This window comes from Balaenoptera ricei, chromosome 20, assembly GCF_028023285.1.
Source record: "Balaenoptera ricei isolate mBalRic1 chromosome 20, mBalRic1.hap2, whole genome shotgun sequence".
Taxonomy (NCBI): Eukaryota; Metazoa; Chordata; class Mammalia; order Artiodactyla; family Balaenopteridae; genus Balaenoptera; species Balaenoptera ricei.
In genome coordinates this window covers 47,754,245-47,761,977 of record NC_082658.1, presented here as the reverse complement: position 1 = coordinate 47,761,977, position 7,733 = coordinate 47,754,245, and positions in this window count along the sequence as shown.

Genomic DNA, 7,733 nt, shown 5'->3' with positions numbered 1-7,733 from the left:
CCTAGAGCCAATGAGGTCTGTGTGAGACAGACCCCCACCCAACCTTGGCCTGACTTTAGTGCCCTCTGCAGGGTGGGCAGAGAGCTATGCATGGACCCAGGTCAAAGGGCTCCTGGGGCCAGGCTGGGTGGGAAGCTACAGTGCAACAAAACAGACTGCTTCACCCCACCCCAGCCCATCCCTCCGCCCAGCCCCCATTCAGGCTATTTATGGCCTTTCCACTCCCACGAAGCCAACCTGACACCTGCCCAGGGCAAGGTGAGGAAGAGTCCAGAAGCACGGGGAGAGACAAAGGGTTTCAGAGACTTAAGACATTCTCTGATTTTGTCTCGCCCTTGGAGGAGGCCTCTCCCCTGGCCTGCGGCTCTGGAGGAGCCACAAAGGGAGCAGGGCTGAGCCTCCCCCAGAGGAACAACATCCACTAGGTGTGTAATCTGCTTCCCAGTTTACCCAACTCTCCACACCAACCCTGTGATATAGGCTCAGAGCAGTGAAGTCCCTTGCCAGGGTCACACAGCGCGTGTGAGCTGAGAGAGAACCCGATTCATATCCAAGACCATCCATGCTCTTTGCCCACCCTCCAGGCCCTGGGCCCCTGTGATGGTGCCGGGACAAAACTCAATTTTTCCAAATTAGATGGCTCCTGTGGGGGAATAGCTCAGTGGTGGAGCATTTGACTGCAAATTAGATGACCACTCTTTCACTGAGACCCCCCGGCTTTGTACGTACAGCCCCTTTCAAAGTCATAGACTCTTGGGACTCTTGCTGACTCTCTTTTGCGGACTGGTGTAGGGGGACTATCACGTCCCCAGCAGCCAGGCCCCATCAGTGACTAATTCGTCTCAAAGGCGGGAAGTCTCCATCTATCACGTGTGTTACAAGAACTTTCCCTTGCCTGGCAATCACAGGCAGGGCCCTCCTCTACCAGGCTTAGTTCAGTTCTCATTTGCCCCATTTCCTTTCCCTTCAGTTAATGCTATAAATAACTATTCTTGTTTCTGTGACCCCTAATGGACCATGAGCAACTCATGGCAGGTGCTGTGACTCTCCTTCTTCAGTCCTTGTCACCCTTTGGGTGACAGGCATCAGCACTATCTCAGGGAGGAGTGCCCTGTGACCATTGACCCTCCTTGAGAAGTTCATCTGAGAATAGCTGAGGAAGCCCTAAGGTGAGAGGAGATGGTTTCTGGCTCACAAGAACCGGTTTATCCTCAGGAGCAGTTGGCAGATAAGCTGGAGATAGAGCCGGGGCTGAGGCTGTGGCCCAAAGGTGAGGTTTAGGAAGTTCACACCTGGACATGGGAGCCAGACATTCAGACAGAGGCCCCTGAGGAACTGTGTTGATCAGGTTGGGCCTGGGGCCCACAGGGGTACAACCTAAGTGGACCTGGAAAGACAGGGATGGCTGGACACAGCAGGGAGCCCCAGGAATGATTTGTAAGACCTGAGACTACCCAGCCTGGAGGAGAGAAGACAGGGTGTGAGGGTTGTCTGCTCTGATCTCTTCCCCTGTCTTCCACTGCCTCTCAAACTGGGTCCACTCATTTTGTCTTATACATGTTCACATCCCCCCTCAGCACCTTGCAAGGTGCTTAAACAACCCTACAAGATCCTCTCCTTGCATTCTTCTGCCTCAGCTCTTACCACTCCTTCCTTGGCTCAACTCTTTTCAGATCCTCAACTGCATTTTCTACGATCTCCAGGGAGTTGTCTATGCCCTTGCTTCTCTCAGACACATTCTCCCTGCATCTCTCTCCCCACTTTACTGGTTAAGTCTTGTTAATCTTTCAAGTCTCAGCCTAAAACTAAACTTCCTTTGTGAATTCTTATCACAGAGTGAAAGAGAAAGCAGTTGTAGTTGCGCTGCTCCTAAGTTAGTGCTAGAAGACCTTATCACAGCATATATCACACTGCATTTTATTCTCCTGTTAACCTCCCTACATCCCCCACCAGAGTAGGTTCCATGAAGGCAGGGTCTGTCTGTATGGGTGTCCATATGCACCTCTTCAGCCTCTTGAGCTGATACTCAAAAAATACATTTTGAAACAATGGATGGGTAGATGGATGAATAGATGGGTGGATGGATGGATGGGTGAGTAGATGGGATGTCCATAGGATAATTTACAAGGTTCATACCAGAGAGCCAAGCCCTCCTTCCAGCATGTTCTGAAGCTGGTCCCTGGATCTTCAGATAGGACAGACAGAGGTCACTGGTCAGGCAACAAGGCAAAGAAGTGGATGGGTTTTTACCACAATCAAGACTGTAAAGACGAAACTATAACCAAAATGAAAATGCAACCTACTGAATGAGAGAAGATATTTGCCAATGATATGTTGGATAAGGGGTTAATATCCAAAATATATAAAGAACTCTTAGAATTCAATATCAAAAAAACCAAACAACCCAGTTAAAAAATGAGCAGAGGACCTGAATACAGATGGTCAACAGGCACATGAGAAAAGACATACAGATGGTAAACAGGCACAGGAAAACATGCTCAACATCACTAATCATCAGGCAAATGCACATCAAAACCACAATGAGACACCACCTCACACCTGTCAGAATGGCTGTTGCCAAAAAGACAACAGAGCAGTCCCTCCCATTAGAAAACTTGCACAAGCCTCTTAGATAGCCTCATTCAACAGAGGGCAGACAGCAGAAGCAAGAAGAACTACAGTCCTGCAGCCTGTGGAACAAAAACCACATTCACAGTAAGATAGACAAGATGAAAAGGCAGAGGACTATGTATCAGATGAAGGAACAAGATAAAACCCCAGAAAAACAACCAAATGAAGTGGAGATAGGCAACATTCCAGAAAAATAATTCAGAATAATGATAGTGAAGATGATCCAGGACCTCAGAAAAAGAATGGAGGCAAAGATCGAGAAGATGCAAGAAATGTTTAACAAAGACCTAGAAGAATTAAAGAACAAACAAACAGAGATGAATAATACAATAACTGAAATGAAAACTACACTAGAAGAAATCAATAGCAGAATAACTGAGGCAGAAGAGTGGATAAGTGACCTGGAAGACAGAATGATGGAATTCACAGCTGCGGAACAGAATAAAGAAAAAAGAATGAAAAGAAATGAAGACAGCCTAAGAGACCTCTGGGACAACATTAAACGCACCAACATTCGCATTATAGGGATCCCAGAAGGAGAAGAGAGAGAGAAAGGACCCGAGAAAATATTTGAAGAGATTATAGTCGAAAACTTCCCTAACATGGGAAAGGAAATAGTCACCCAAGTCCACGAAGCACAGAGAGCCCCATACAGGATAAACCCAAGGAGAAACACGCCGAGACACATAGTAATCAAAGTGGCAAAAATTAAAGACAAAGAAAAATTACTGAAAGCAGCAAGGGAAAAATGAAAAATAACATATAAGGGAACTCCCATAAGGTTAACAGCTGATTTCTCAGCAGAAACTCTACAAGCCAGAAGGGAGTGGCATGATATACTTAAAGTGATGAAAGGGAAGAACCTACAACCAAGATTACTCTACCCGGCAAGGATCTCATTCAGATTCGATGGAGAAATCAAAAGCTTTACAGACAAGCAAAAGCTAAGAGAATTCAGCACCACCAAACCAGCTCTACAACAAATGCTAAAGGAACTTCTCTAAGTGGGAAACACAAGAGAAGAAAAGGACCTACAAAAACAAACCCAAAACAATTAAGAAAATGGTCATAGGAACATACATATCGATAATTACCTTAAACGTCAACAGATTAAATACTCCAACCAAAAGACACAGGCTTGCTGAATGGATACAAAAACAAGACCCATATATATGCTGTCTACCAGAGACCCACTTCAGACCTAGGGACACATTCAGACTGAAAGTGAGGGGATGGAAAAAGATATTCCATGCAAATGGAAATCAAAAGAAAGCTGGAGTAGCAATACTCATATCAGATAAAATAGACTTTAAAATAAAGAATGTTACAAGAGACAAGGAAGGACACTACATAATGATCAAGGGATCAATCCAAGAAGAAGATATAACAATTATAAATATATATGCACTCAACATCGGAGCACCTCAATACATAAGGCAACTGCTAACAGCTATAAAAGAGGAAATTGACAGGAACACAATAATAGTGGGGGACTTTAACACCTCACTTACACCAATGGACAGATCATCCAAAGTGAAAATAAATAAGGAAACAGAAGCTTTAAATGACACAACAGACCAGATAGATTTAATGGATATTTATAGGACAGTCCATCCAAAAACAGCAGATTACACTTTCTTCTCAAGTGCGCATGGAACATTCTCCAGGATAGATCACATCTTGGGTCACAAATCAAGCCTCAGTAAATTTAAGAAAATTGAAATCATATCAAGCATCTTTTCTGACCACAACACTATGAGATTAGAAATGAATTACAGGGAAAAAAATGTAAAAAACACAAACACGTGGAGGCGAAACAGTACGTTACTAAACAACCAAGAGATCACTGAAGAAATCAAAGAGGAAATGAAAAAATACATAGAGACAAATGACAATGAAAACACGACGATCCAAAACCTATGGGATGCAGCAAAAGCAGTTCTAAGAGGGAAGTTTATAGCTATACAAGCTTACCTCAAAAAACAAGAAAAATCTCAAATAAACAATCTAACCTTACACCTAAAGGAACTAGAGAAAGAAGAACAAACAAAACTCAAAGTTAGCAGAAGGAAAGAAATCATAAAGATCAGAGCAGAAATAAATGAAATAGAAACAAAGAAAACAGTAGCAAAGATCAATAAAACTAAAAGCTGGTTCTTTGAGAAGATAAACAAAATTGATAAACCATTAGCCAGACTCATCAAGAAAAAGAGGGAGAGGACTCAAATCAATAAAATTAGAAATGAAAAAGGAGAAGTTACAACAGACACCGCAGTAATACAAAGCATCCTAAGAGACTACTACAAGCAGCTTTATGCCAATAAAATGGACAACCTGGAAGAAATGGACCAATTCTTAGAAAGGTATAACCTTCCAAGACTGAACCAGGAAGAAACAGAAAATATGAACAGACCAATCACAAGTATTGAAATTGAAACTGTGATTAAAAATCTTCCAACAAACAGAAGTCCAGGACCAGATGGCTTCACAGGTGAATTCTATCAAACATTTAGAGACGAGCTAACACCCATCCTTCTCAAACTCTTCCAAAAAATTGCAGAGGAAGGAACACTCCCAAACTCATTCTATGAGGCCACCATCACCCTGATACCAAAACCAGACAAAGATACTACAAAAAAAGAAAATTACAGACCAATATCACTGATGAATATAGATGCAAAAATCCTCAACAAAATACTAGCAAACAGAATCCAACAACACATTAAAAGGATCATACACCATGATCAAGTGGGATTTATCCCAGGAATGCAAGGATTCTTCAATATACACAAATCAATCAGTGTGACACACCATATTAACAAATTGAAGAATAAAAACCATATGATCATCTCAATAGATGCAGAAAAAGCTTCTGACAAAATTCAACACCCATTTATGACAAAAACTCTCCAGAAAGTGGGCATAGAGGGAACCTACCTCAACATAATAAAGGCCATATACGACAAACCCACAGCAAACATCATTCTCAATGGTGAAAAACTGAAAGCATTTCCTCTAAGATCAGGAAGAAGACAAGGATGTCCACTCTCACCACTATTATTCAACATAGTTTTGGAAGTCCTAGCCACGGCAATCAGAGAAGAAAAAGAAATAAAAGGAATACAAATTGGAAAAGAAGATGTTTGCAGATGACATGATACTATACATAGAGAATCCTAAAGATGCCACCAGAAAACTACTAGAGCTAATCAATGAATTTGGTAAAGTTGCAGGATACAAAATTAATGCACAGAAATCTCTAGCATTCCTATACACTAATGATGAAAAATCTGAAAGAGAAATTAAGGAAACACTCCCATTTACCATTGCAAAAAAAAGAATAAAATACCTAGGAATAAACCTACCTAGGGAGACAAAAGACCTGTATGCAGAAAACTATAAGACACTGATGAAAGAAATTAAAGATGATACCAACAGATGGAGAGATATACCATGTTCTTGGATTGGAAGAATCAGTATTGTGAAAATGACTATACTACCCAAAGCAATCTACAGATTCAATGCAATCCCTATCAAATTACCAATGGCATTTTTTACAGAACTAGAACAAATCATCTTAAAATTTGTATGGAGACACAAAAGACCCCGAATAGCCAAAGCAGTCTTGAGGGAAAAAAATGGAGCTGGAGGAATCAGACTCCCTAACTTCAGACTATACTACAAAGCTACAGCAATCAAGACAATATGGTACTGGCACAAAAACAGAAACATAGATCAATGGAACAAGGTAGAAAGCCCAGAGATAAACCCACGCACCTATGGTCAACTAATCTATGACAAAGGAGGCAAGGATATACAATGGAGAAAAGACAGTCTCTTCAATAAGTGGTGCTGGGAAAACTGGACAGCTACATGTAAAAGAATGAAATTAGAACACTCCCTAACACCATACACAAAAATAAACTCAAAATGGATTAGAGACCTAAATGTAAGACCGGACACTATAAAACTCTTAGAGGAGAACATAGGAAGAACAGTCTTTGACATAAATCACAACAAGATCTTTTTTGATCCACCTCCTAGAGTAATGGATATAAAAACAAAAATAAACAAATGGGACCTAATGAAACTTAAAAGCTTTTGCACAGCAAAGGAAACCATAAACAAGACGAAAAGACAACCCTCAGAATGGGAGAAAATATTTGCAAACGAATCAATGGACAAAGGATTAATCTCCAAAATATATAAACAGCTCATGCAGCTCAATATTAAAAAAACAAACAACCCAATCCAAAAATGGGCAGAAGACCTAAATAGACATTTCTCCAAAGAAGACATACAGATGGCCAAGAAGCACATGAAAAGCTGCTCAACATCACTAATTATTAGAGAAATGCAAATCAAAACTACAATGAGGTATCACCTCACACCAGTTAGAATGGGCATCATCAGAAAATCTACAAACAGCAAATGCTGGAGAGGATGTGGAGAAAAGGGAACCCTCTTGCACTGTTGGTGGAAATGTAAATTGATACAGCCACTATGGAGAACAGTATGGAGGTTCCTTAAAAAACTAAACATAGAATTACCATATGATCCAGCAATCCCACTACTGGGCATATACCCAGAGAAAACCATTATTCAAAAAGACACCTGCACCCCAGTGTTCATTGCAGCATTATTTACAATAGCCAGGTCATGGAAGCAACCTAAATGCCCATCGACAGGCGAATGGATAAAGATGGAATGGAAAAGATGTGGTACATATATATACAATGGAATATTACTCAGCCATAAAAAGGAACGAAATTGGGTCATTTGTTGAGACGTGGATGGATCTAGAGACTGTCATACAGAGTGAAGTAAGTCAGAAAGGGAAAAACAAATATCGTATATTAACGCATATATGTGGAACCTAGAAAAATGGTACAGATGAACCGGTTTGCAGGGCAGAAATTGAGACACAGATGTAGAGAACAAATGTATGGACACCAAGGGGGAAAGTGGCAGGGGGGTGGGGGTGGTGGTGTGATGAATTGGGCAATTGGGATTGACATGTACACACTGATGTGTATAAAATTGATGAGTAATAATAACCTGCTGTATAAAAAAAATAAATAAAATAAAATTCAAGAATTAAA